The 13,462-nt window shown below is 42.4% G+C and overlaps 1 pseudogene; it reads right to left on the bottom strand.

Moving 5' to 3' along the window:
- Positions 1–7,588: 7,588 nt before the first annotated feature.
- LOC131347603 (uncharacterized) lies at positions 7,589–9,634 on the bottom strand (annotated as a pseudogene).
- Between the last annotated feature and the right edge of the window lie 3,828 nt (positions 9,635–13,462).

Below are 13,462 nucleotides of genomic sequence, written 5' to 3'. Positions count from 1 at the left end.
CTGCTCGGCCATGGAAACCCATTCCCTGAAGCTCTCTGCGCACTGTTCTTGAGCTAATCTGAAGGCCACATGAAGTTTGGAGGTCTGTAGCGATTGACTCTGCAGAAAGTTGGCGACCTCTTCGCACTATGCGCCTCAGCATCCGCTGACCCCGCTCCGTCAGTTTACGTGGCCTACCACTTCGTGGCTGAGTTGCTGTCGTTCCCAAACACTTCCAGGTTCTTATAATACAGCTGACAGTCGACTGTGGAATATTTAGGAGCGAGGAAATTTCACGACTGGATTTGTTGCACAGGTGGCATCCTATCACAGTTCCACGCTGGAATTCACTGAGCTCCTGAGAGCGACCCATTCTTTCACAAATGTTTGTAAAAACAGTCTGCATGCCTAGGTGCTTGATTTTATACACCTGTGGCCATGGAAGTGATTGGAACACCTGATTCTGATTATTTGGATGGGTGAGCGAATACTTTTGGCAATATAGTGTATATGTGCTTGAATATATTAAAGAAAACCAAAAGTGTTCCGTCTGCAACTCAACAGGCAGCTAAACTCCTCTTCAGTTACCACACACAGTAAGATTCCAGTATGTTTACTGAAGGCATTTGGAGTAGTGTAAAACTGAGAAAGAATCAGTGTGACACTGCCACACTCTATACACATAACTGAACTACTTACAAAAGGAAATTTCAAATGATTTCTTTAAATTGATAGAAATAAAATATATTATCTATATGATCTTTTTTTGCTTCAATATGTTTTTTGCTTCAATACATCTTTTTAATTCAATATGATCTTATATTGCATTAAATTTTTGAATAACACATTTTGCAAACTAGTCCTAGACCGTTGATCCTATCACCACCAAATGTAGTATGTATCATCTACAGAGGTTTATGACAAAAAGGTTTTCAAATAGGCAAACTGTTGTCCAATGAATTTCCTTGATATTATTGTTTTTTCAGTTGTTTTCTATGGCAGACTATAGAAACCCTAGGTGGGTGTTGGTGGAATCTGGTACCGTCATAGGCACCAAATCTGGAGTCAATCCATCAATCCCTCTACTGCCACCAATAGGCCAAAATTCAGAGTACATTTGAACTGTTTGTCCTAGAGTTGTGTTCCTTATTTCCCCTGAACCCCTGGGTCATGACCAATTGAACATACTAACTGTAACTGCATTTAAATAAATGACTTCCGGTTATGGCCTGGTGTTGAGTAGACATGAATCAGAACTCCGCTACAAATACTGACTTAAATTTAATTCTTTAACCCAATAAACGCTGACAAACTGATTCCATTTTAAATTCGGATACATGTTAATGTTCCAAGATGCCACCAAAATCAATTAAAACGACAGAGAAACAAGTCAAATTGACTGAATCTGGAGAGGCAGATGCTAAATCCAGTGATGCTAAAAGAGAAGAGGGAACGTCGGGTGTTAGCCAAGAGTCTGCGGTTCTTGAGGCCATCCACTCACTGCGATTTGATGGATTGCTCGAGGCGATTAAGGGAGTGCAGCGCGACCTTAAAGCTCTCACAACACGGGTAACAGAAGCCGAGGACCGAATAACCACACAAGAAGGTAACGCCTCAGAGTCGCAAGCGCAGAACACAAAATTGGAAACTGCCATAGAATCTCTCTCATTAAAAGTCCATGATCTGGAAAATTGCAGTCGTCTAATCTACGGTTAGTGGAACTTCCAGAAAAAATCGAGGGAAAGGATATGTTTTGCCTTTTTATCCCCTGAGATGAGATCCTCGGCCCGGAAAACTTTCCTGGTCCTTTTGTAACTGATAGAGATCCGAAGATCGTTCTGACTCTCCACTGAGAGCAGTGATAATGAAATTTCTAAAACGATGCTGACAAAGTCCGTACCCTCAAGCAAAAGGCACCATGAGGTTAGACCAAGAAAATTGTGCCCTTTCGAGAAAACATTGGGAAGTGTTTAACTGGGGAGTGGAAGAGGGGTGATGGTATTTCATTTGGGGAAATACCAATTTGATGGCTAGTTGATCTGTTTGGCTGAATTTTGCCGTTACTCTGTTTTTTTTTTTTTTTCCCTTCACAATAATCATCTATATAGTCTATATACTTACTTTAGTACTTTTTGGCAAGAACAGGAGTATGCTACATATTTATACAACAATGGCTCCCCTGACTGATATTTAATTTACATCCTGGAATGTAAAGTTAAGCAGTTACAAACTGAAACAGCCATAAATTCCATTCAGATAAAGGAGTTTTCATTACATTATAAAGGAGTTTTCATTCACATTTCATTATAAACAGATATAATCATATTCTCTTCCAATCTGAAACGGTCTATCCCAGCATTGCTAAATTTGATTGAAACATTTGGAGAATTCTCAGGGTATGAAAAGAATCATTCTAAATCGGCGTTGCTGTTCCTACATAAACAGGAAAGGCTCGCCAGTTCAGTCACCCTTTATAATCTCTCAAGATGATTTTATTGATCTTGGGATTAAAATGACACCAACTGTTAATGAAATTGTATCAGCTAATTATAAGCCCATATCAGATTGGTCTGCTGAACAGATGGACGAAACTCCCTATTTCATTGATTTCATCGATTGCATTAGAGCAGTTTTATTGTGAGAAAGAGGATCCTCCGACCTGGGTATCTATAGAGGCTCACTCTATTCCAATTCCCTTGAATTTATATTTGTATTCAGCAGATATTAAAAAGTTTATTAAATGTATTAAAAATCCATATACCAGAAATACTATAACAGTTTGGTTTGAGGCTCTTGCCTATTTAGGTGAATTACCGCAACTCACACACTTTTCACCAGTTTTTGTTAATGAATATTTCTGTCCTGGTAGAGCTGATCCAGGTTTTAATAGTAAGGTGCCTGATGTTTATAACAAAGGAAAATTTATGTCATTTGAAGAAATTAGGACAGGGTTTGGAATTCAACAAAAACACTTTTTCACATATTTGCAATTATGTAGGTTCATTCTATCAAGACAAGGCAAAGTCTGGTTCAGCCTCCTCTCTCTACTTTGGAAAATATTACACTCAGTTGTTTAAAAGGTAGAGATCAGATATCTGTGTTATATAAACAGTTTGTGGCTAGATTAAAGAATGGTTTAATGACAGACTTCAAGCATGGCGGTCTGACCTGCAGGTTGATATACAGTAACGTATAATGTATCACTCCAGTTAATTTACATCACTTCAACCTGAATATTCCTGATGTATGTTACAAATGTAAACAAGAGAAGGGAACCGTACAGTATGTCACTGTAAGTGGGAATGCAGTAAAGTTAATAGTTTCTGGGTTAAAATATTGAATATTAATATTGAATAAGTCAAATTATTGGTAAAGTTATTCCTCTTGATCCCATGTTGTGTATATTACGGAGTTGTCCTCTGAATTTTAAAATCACCAAACATGAAAAATGATTATTTATTCTGTTTGTTGGGAGCTAAACATGTAATTGCATGCTCTCGGAAAAACGAAGAAAGTCCTGGCATGTCTTAATGGATAAAGGGGATGACTTCACGCCTTGCCTTAGAAAAGGTACAAAAATAAAATAAAAATACAAACTTCATGTATTTTGGTCCCTGTGGAAAGTGTTCTGTGACTTTTTGCAGAGTCTAGATGGTGACTCTTTAGTAGAATTGATGGACATTGAGAGTATATAGACAGGTATGATATTGCATTATTTAATTATTATTATTATTATTTCTTTAATAAATTATTTTTTTAAGTTACTTATCCAGTTATGATGAAAAATTGTCTTAATCTGTATGACAATGTTTGAAAATAAAAATTGTTGTTCAAAAACTGTATTATTTTTTCCAAAAACCTACTTTTGTGAATTATTGCTAGACCGTTGATCTGATCACCAGCAAATTTGGAACATATCTACAGAGGGTTCTGACCACAATGTATTCAAAGAATTTTGCAAATGATACAGCTGCTGCCATCCAATAAAATTCTATGGTAAAGACACATAAAATGGAAAGGTTTAAAGTGTATTTGAATATATTTTTGTTGGTGTTTGAATAAAACAATAAGAATCAGAGGACAGCATGATTGGGTTGCCAGGCACCACCTCAGTTTATTGACCACCTCTATGTACAGGTTGTACCACCCCTTGTACAGTTTGTGCTGTTTAACAGGGCTCTAGGAAATCAGAAGTGATGCAAAGCACAGAGGCTTTCCCTTCAACTGTAACCGTAAATGTGTTCATTACAGGAAGCTTTTCAACTCGGCGCACACTAGTGGTCAAAAGGATGAACAGAAGACCCAGGAACTCTCCGATTGTTTCATGTAATAAATCAAGCACTTTGTAGATCGCAAACCATAATAAAAAGTAATTGTTTCATAGGTCAGTATCGTTGTACTACTTACACAGTGTGTAAAGAAATGAGTTACTGAATAACTTTATGGAAGAATTTATAAAGTAGATGAATTATTTAAAGTGAATTTATACGGTAGCATTTTTATGAATCTTTATTTGTTAAAGTTTTTATCATAGCCCTAAACTCATGCTTACTGTGAAGTTGGTATTTTTATAATTAGAGAATGAACGATTTTATTGTTTACAATTTTTAAATAATTGATTCATTATATATTTCAATTAATTGATTCTTAGCAGTAACATGTTATTTCTTACCTACACTGCAGTCCTACATTGACTTTCCAAACCCACTACAGACCTACATTGACTTGGTGAATCTCATGATTCATTTGGCCATGAGAATGCTTTAAGTAAGCGATTACATTCTGTTGGCTATCAAACAAAATCAAAATCAAACACCAATTCTGCTTCCAAATACAAGCTCAGTAGACCTTGACTAATGCAATTTATTTCTTTATTTTTTTATTTCTTCACAGTGTATTTTTTAAACATTGGAGTCGCTCTGCTTGTGCAGGATCTGCATCATGTTCCTGGACATGTAAGGTCTCTGGAGCGTTCCATCATTGAAGCAGCCCTGAGCAATGAAGGACGATCCCACCATCACCACCTGTAACACACAGTGAAAGTTTCTACCACTGTAACATTTAACCTTTGTTCTATTTCATGTGTTTATATGTTTATGTGTGTGTTGAAATATTTTATCATTGCTGGGTGGTTGTGGTAAAACGTACAATAGTTGCCTACAATAGTATAATAGATTTCTAAGACAATAGTCAAGGTCATTCAACAACAAGGTTATTCACTGTTCAGTATTGAATGACAGGAGGTACAAGAAAGATAAGCGAGGATGAAAAGGATACACGCTAGTGATTGTGCAGAAGGACACGCAGAGTGTGACCAGCAGAAATGTGACCAACGGGTACGTCATTGTAGACAACATCACACCCATCGCACTGCACAACAACACAAAGCACAAAAGTCAACAGAAAGTTTTCAACACAAATAAACACTTCTTGATTGATTAGTTAAATGTCAAAAACAATGATTGGCTTGTATTATTTTCTGCACAAAAGAATAGTTACTTGCTGCACTCCCTCATCATTGCCAAAGCCTTGCCGAGTCCTTTTCTTATACACGATACGAACACAACTATTATCTCTTTGACTCCATGTCACTTTACAGTTTTGGATAAAGAAGCAGGAAGTACTCACAGCAAGCCAGCAAGATCTCCTTCACTTGAAGGAAATCAGACAGCTTTGATTGAAGACTGAGGTCGCCAAGTGTGATCTGTGAGTCCAGATTGTTCTGGTACTCCTGGTAACACTGGGAAATCCCTACGACAGAGAACACAGACAATTTATTCACTCAGTCTTTGATTCTCTCACCTGCAGGACTCGCAAGCATGTGAGTAAATCAGCATCATTAGCCTGCCAGAATCAGTGTTGAGGAAAATCAGAAACCTACCGTATGCTCCGATCGACAGAACGCCGGTGATGAGGAGTATGACCACCACAGACACACAACATCTCATCAGCAGGAGCAGCACCATACTGACCCCCAGAGCAACCACCAGACCTCTGAGTGAGGAAGAGAAATTAAAAAATGCACACGAATTTTCTAATGTGTGAGATCACTGCCATTGACATGAAATTTACTTACATTAACATCCAATACCACGAAACAGCGAGGTCCTCGATGAGGCTGACTTTCATGGACTCGGCATTAAATCCTGATCTGAGACCGCTGCAAACACAACACATTTGTATCAATTAGCACAAGACATTTACTGACACTCACTCAAAAATAGCAACAAATAGCATGCATGTGTAGTAATGTTACCTTGTAGCGTCCCTTATCTTGTTTACTGTCTCTTTAACTGTCATATTTCATCCAGGGACGGTGAAGTCTGATGGAACACTATCTGGATCGAAACTGGGCAGACATTTTCCCTTAACTAGAGAAAGAAAGAAATCATTAAAGACCAAAGTGCACAAACGAGTGAATAATCGTATTCTGTTCAGCATGTACAGTACATGGTCCATACCAGATATGCTTGGTGTATAATAAGCTGGGCAGAGCTCTTTATCCAGGATCTCTTTCACCGTCTGTGGTAGAAATGATTTTAAAATCTTTATCAGCACAATTTCATGCAGAATATTACGAATATAGAGAAATTTATAAAGAGATAAATGTCCCGCTTACAAATGTGGTTCGGGTAAGGTCCAAACTGGGGTCACAGAACTCCTGCTGGAAGAAGTCACTTGGCTTTGCCCCTGCAGCAAATGCCTTAGGGGGCAACACCCAAAATGCAGAGGGACACTGCTTAACACACACCTACACACACACACAGAGCAAAGGAAACAGTTAGAGACCCTATATAGGAATAACATATCTACTACATAGCCTATTCACCTTTGTCTTTATCTATGAGAATCCCCTATGAGAATCAGCCCATGAGACAAATAACTGATTACTCCTTCTTAGTCCCTTCACATAGTGACGCAAAACACGGACAGGGCACAAACAATGAAGCCACTCCTCTTCCGATGAGGAAAAAGACGGCAGATGAAAAGACAGTAAAACCACCTGTCTAGAGGCGAGAGCTGACTCGCTCACCTTAGGCACAAAAGCTGGATTAGTCTTGAGAGTTACTCGCGAGAAATCCATTGCAAACTGCATACAGGAGTTATGAACCGACGACGCATGCAGTTCACTAACCCGTTTCACGGTTGAAAGAGCCAATAATAAAGCAACCTTTAGTGAAAGGAGCTTTAAATTAACATTATCTATCGGCTCAAAAGAGGGCTTAGAGAGTGCATTAAGGACCACGGACAGATCCCACGGCGGAATCAGTGGCTTTGAAACCCTGCTCAGACACCGCGCACCTCTCATAAACCTGCATACAAGCGGGTGTTTACCCATAGAAATTCTGTCAATCCCCACATGGCATGCAGAATTTGCGGCAAGATAAACCTTAATGGTTGAAAAGGCTCTGCCCTTATCCAACAGTTCTTGCAGAAAGCATAACACCTCTGCCACCGAACAGTGAAAAGGAACAATTTGCTTTTGCGCGCACCATAGCTCAAACACATTCCATGTCCTGTCATATGCGGAGTGCGTCGAAGCCGCTCTCGCATTTTGAATCGTCTCAGTCACCCTCGGGCCAAACCTGTAACACTTAAATTCAACCTCTCATGGGCCAGGCCCAGTTTTTTTTAGAGTTGGTACGATCAGACTCAGTGGAGGAAATGCGTAAAGCAGCACGTTTGGCCACGGGTGCGGCAGAGCATCCACACCTTTAGGTGCACCGTCTCTCGCCAGAGAGAAGAATAGAGGGCGATGAGTATTTTCGTGTGAGGCGAAGAGATCTACGGCAGCTCGGCCGAACCTCTCCCACAACTGGTCCACTACCTGAGGGTGGAGCCTCCATTCTCCGTACAGAGGATTCCCTCTGGACACAAGATCCGCCCCTGTGTTCATTATCCCTGGGACATGAGCCGCTCGTAATCAATAAAAATCATCATGCCAGACTGTGGAGCTGAGGAGAACGCATGCCTCCCTGGCGCTTTATATATGCCACCGCCGTTGTGTTGTCTGATCTGACCAGAACGTGGTGATTCCGTAGGAACTGCACAAAATGTTTCAATGCTAGAAACACTGTTAACAGTTCCAGGAAGTTTATGTGTGCATTCTGTAGCGAGACGGGCCATTTCCCTTTCGCTATTCTGCCCTCGCACACAGCACCCCAACCTGTGAGCAACGCATCCGTCGTTATTACTTTTCTCAGAGAAATCGCCCGCAGCAAAGTTCCTGACTCGAGAAAAGCGCAATCTCTCCAGTGACGGAGTGCAGAGTGATGACACTATCACTTTGCGGTTGAGGTGGCGCTTCGGACATAAGCGCTGTGCTGCTACCCAGTACTGAAATCACTCTCTCATTCGCAGCAGTCCTAGTGGGATGACAGACACTGCCGAGGCCATCAGCCCTAGAAGACGTAAACACAGTCTGAACTGGACTTTTTTCCCTTTCCGAAAAAGGGAAAGACATCCACGAATTGACCTGATCCGCTCCTCTGAAGCTTGATACAGGTATGAGTTCAGTCTGAGACCCAAATAAATTATTTCCTGAGTGGGCACTAAGCAGCTTTTTGTCTCGTTTATTTTGAAGCCTAAGCCCTTCAAATGAGACACGAGCTGATTCATATCTATCTCCACATGCCGCCGTGACGGAGCACAGACGAAGAGATCATCCAAATAAGCTGACACTCTCAGACCCGCCGTTCTCAGTGGTGATAGAGCCGCTTCGACACACACGGTGAACACTCTTGGGGCTAATGACAGCCCAAACGGAACTGTCAAAAATTTGTAGGCTGTGCCCTGGTAGGCAAACCTGAGGAATTTTCTGTGTGCTGGGTAGATACTTCTATTGAAAGCGTCTTTCAAATCCACTGATGTAAACCAGTCTCCGGGACAAATAACATTGTATAATGTTTTCACTGTGAGCATTGTGAAATTGTACTTTCTGAGGTGTTTGCTGAGGTTCCGCAAATCCAGAACGGGACAGAGACCCCCCCCCTTTTGGGAATGACAAAGTACCGGGAGTAAAAACCGTGTTGGCTGTCCTCCCACGGCACAACCCGAATTGCTCTTTTGCTCAATAAAGAGGTTATTTCTTCCTCTAAAATCTGAGCTGACTCCCTTCTGCTGTTGACATTAACACACTGTTGAAGAGTGGAGAGTGGAGTGGAGTTACAGCAAACTGCAGACGATAACCCCGTTTTATCGTGGATAAAACTTTTCACACACTTCTGTGCCCTTGGCCCACTGCCTGGATGCACAGGGAACATTTTTATTTCTTTTACATGAAAACATTTGTTTAAACCCTCGTCCTCTCTCTTGCATAACCCCGTGGGTGGAAAGGGGAGGAACAACTTGTGGGGCACTGGATGAACTGGTGCCAACCCTCCAACAAGATAACTTTCCCCTGTTAAACATCTGTCCTGAATCACTCCCCGACGCTTCTTTGCTAGTGGGGGGGAGCAGGACTCCTGTGATGTGTAGAGGGGTGCTACAGAGACTCTGTTAGTTCTGTAGCCCCTCTTTTGATTCATAATTAGACCACAGGTTAGGTTGCCCACCTCTTTTTTCCCCCTTGAGGGTTAGCTGGGCGGCGCTTAGCCGCTGCAGCCGCAAACGAGGCCTTACCTCTAGGCTGGGGCTGTTTTGGGTGAACCTTCATCTGCATTGACTGCTGAGGTGGAGGGGGGGCTTAGGGTTTCTGTACCCTGGATTTCCCCCCTTTGAAGTAGAGGAAAACCCTGGACACATGGGCTGAGAAGGTCAAGTAGCAGAAGTTTCAAAAGCTTCCCCATCCTTCTTGCGCAGGTCGCACTGCTGATGCATATTTGTCACTGCAGCCCCAAAAAAGGCTTTCGGCTCCACAAGGGCATCAAGGAAGTCTGCCTTCTCCCTCTCTGACAAACCTGTCAATCCCAACCATAGGGCTCTTTCCCCCACCACAGCTAAGCCCATGCTGCGGCCGCAGCTCTGGACTGCTCCCCTAGATGAGCGCAGGTTGACATCTGCAATGACACAGATTTCTTCCCATAACGCTGAGTCAGGCAACCCAGCATCAATCTGCCACCCCATCTCCTCCATAAGCTCAGCCTGACACGCTGTAAGTAAAGAGGTGGCATTTAGGGCTCTGACAGCCAGGGCAGAGGAGCGGTAAATTTTAAAAAAAACAGAAGCAGACAGTCTCTCTGTCTGTCCCGGTAGTGAAGGGGAGGAGGAGGATAGGGCTGCCTGCCGATTTGGGTGGAGGTGACTTGCCACCGATAATTCGACTGGGGGGGTGGGGTTGGACATCCCCAAATCCTCCATATTGTGGCCATCCAGCCTAGAGAAACCTTTAACAGGCACCCTGTGTGAAAAGGGTTTGTCCCAGAAACGCTGCATCTCTGCTACGCATGCTGGGACGACAGGAATCAGCTGCTTGACTGGGGATGGCAGCCTCTTCCCATCACATAAATCCCTCTCTGCCCCTTGGCCTTCTTGCTGAGAGGGCTAGTGTGGGAGATAATTTTGTAAATGAGAATATATGTATAAGGTATGTGTGAAATAATCGGGGGACAGCAGGAGTGAGTTCTCAGGTAAGGTATATTCGTTAGGTCGTTTGAGCTTAAGAACAATATAAGGTTTAACACGGCATGTTGGCCTGTCACGGGCCTTGCACACAGGCTGCAAGGGCTTTGAAGAACAAGTAATTGTATCAATGATGTCAGTCTGGCAGGCTTTCTCTGCGGTACCAGGCTTTCCAAACTTGGACCAATCAATGGCAGAGACGCACCCTAGATTGTTGTGGTCAATCTTCGCTCCATTGGTACCTTGAGCGGTAGTGAGCTCATCATGAAGTAAACGCAGCGCGTGTTGGATGGCAATGGTGGTACCAGGCGAAATATCTAGAGAACATACGTGGAAGACAGCGGATAAATCAGAAAATCCGTGAGGTGTAAAAGTTAATAAAAGAAAGGGGTGTTGGCCCCTGAAGAACTGAGAACTTACCCATGCTGTCTCCTGAAGAAGAATGAGGTATTGGCGAGAGTGAGGCCAAAGACAATCCCACTGGTGGGGGCGGAAACGCCCAAATTTTTAATATAATGATTCAGGAAAGTTTAATTATAATGGTATTCGAAAAGTTGTAAATCCAAAGATAATGGTGTAAAAAAGAATCTAAAAGGTCTAAAAAAGAAAGATGGGTGGGATTGTCTAGGCAAAGAACCAGTGACGTGTTGCATTGGGAAGATAAGGGAAATGTATATAAAGGCTGTAGTTGGAGTTCCCCGGGAAGAGGTTGTTGGGACGTTCATGCGTGAGCATCTCAATTCTTGTATCAGCGCTGATTACAAAATAAAATCTCTTATCTGCATTCATCTAGTCTGCTTGATTGGCTTGTTTAGTTTTGAGGCCTACTAACTATGAGTCTCACTTAGACTGAGCTGTCGGGTCAGTGTGGAGCTGGAGTCAGATTTTAGTAGTGAGTACAGTAGATTTTTATTCCACACTAGTCAATAGAGAGTTTAGCAGCTGCTCTCCGATACATTTCAATGAGGTCTAGTTCCCCTGGTATGGGGGAGTGGGGCGCATCCATGGCACTGCCAGGCCTAGAGGAAAGATTAGGAGGGAGGATAGCATCCTCCTTGTCTTCCTCCAAATCTTCCTCTAAAAGGCGAGCAATCGCCTCATCATCTTCCTCCTCCTCTTCCTTTTCCCCTGCCGAAGGGTCTGATTCCAAATGTGGAGGAAGTTCAGGGGAGATCTCATCCATCAACTCTCCCCAGCTCTGTGTCTGAGGAGCAACCTCCATCATCTCCGTGGGAGGTGGAGAAAAACTTGGATCCCCTTTAGTTGCGGCCGCGACTCGTACTCGGCGCTCTAAAACCCTTAACGGGAACAGAATGCAGTGCGGGCAGCACTTAGGATTAGCAAGCGCAGCCTGAGCGTGTCTGACTCCCAAACATGCTTTGCACAGAGGGTGAGAGTCTTTAGAAGAGATCATAGACCCGCACGCGCACGGTTGAGAGGGATCTTTTCCTTTCGCTCTGCTACCGGATGGGCTTGCAGTCGCCATAACAGAGATGCGTAAAAATGGCGGATTAACGAGATCACCACAACGTGCCTCTCGATACCGGGTCTTATAACCATTATTCCGTCACACTGCTTAACGCGGGGGAATAACTGAGGAACAAAAGGAGCTTGTGACTGCCCGAAAGGAAAATGAGAACCCGCCTTGACGCGTTGGTTCCCACTCCGAAAAAAAAGGAGAAAAGCAGCAGAAAGAGAAAATATTCACTTTAACAGTGAATATTTCTCCAAAGAAGCACCCCTGAAATTGGTGCTTCCAGGATCGGTCACGCCCGAGGCAATTCCCATAGTGGGATACCGAACGAATGTTTGAAAGAGAACCAGATGTTTCGCCAAGCGCTGTGCAGATCACGACTGTGTCGTGAAAACTACAGCACAAAGATTACAGTGTGACTCTCATCAAAGCAGTTTCATACAAACACATGGAACAATTTCATTACAGTAAAAACTAGGCTGAAAATACCTGAAATATAAAATGACCAGGATGACGTCTGAGGGTGGAGTTCAGTGGACAGGAGCTGGCAGATTGGCTCAGTGACCTTCATAAACACACACACTCTGTTAGAAATGTAGTATGAAGTGTTTTAACTGTAGTGCTTTATTACTACTGTGTGTGTGTGTGTGTGAGTGACTGTTCACAGGTGCTGTAATGGTGTGACAACAAGATCTCACTTGTTTTTGCAACATTAAATGTAACTTTAAACTGTTAAAGATAATTGATGAAAGTTTTTTAATAAACACTGAAAATCTCTGTGGTTTGAGAGGAAGAAGAGGGAAGCTAACAGTAACTCCGCTTCATGTCGGGCTTCTGGACATCACGCTGTCCTTCATTCATTTCATCTAAAAGCACAACTCCAAGTCTTTTATTCCTCACATCATCACTTTTAGACCTTAAATCCTCTTCTTACGAGCCATGTAGCATTGTGGGCTAATGTTAGCTCAGCTACACGCTTTATAGCTAGCTCTGTTAGCTAAACTACACACCGGGGTTTATTCGCTGTAGCTGTATATTAAAGTCTTTCATTTCACACACACACACACACACCATCTCTCTGTGTCTTTGTAAACTGTAAGCTGATTATAAAGACACAAGCTAAGTGCTAACTGAGCTCTTCTCTTCTTACCTGGAAATAAAAATTAACAACATGGTGGCATATGTTTCGTATATTTATTTAGGTATTAAATAAAAATAATAATTAATAACGAACTTATTGGATGAGGCGCAAGTGGTAAAATAATGTTAATAAAAAACAGGTCAATTCCATATTTTTAAACAGCAGAGTGCGCAGTACCGGATATTGATCTGTACACCGACACGTCAATGCGTCCGCCATATTGGAAGGGGCGGAATTACTATTTCAAAACTGAATGCAATATTTAATTCTTGCCTGTGGTGGGATTCGAAACGCACCAACCTTGATGG

This window comes from Hemibagrus wyckioides, linkage group LG27 (genome assembly GCF_019097595.1).
Source record: "Hemibagrus wyckioides isolate EC202008001 linkage group LG27, SWU_Hwy_1.0, whole genome shotgun sequence".
In the NCBI taxonomy this organism is placed as follows: domain Eukaryota; kingdom Metazoa; phylum Chordata; class Actinopteri; order Siluriformes; family Bagridae; genus Hemibagrus; species Hemibagrus wyckioides.
Note: the sequence above shows the minus strand (reverse complement) of the source record. Positions and strands in the feature narration are given on the sequence as shown.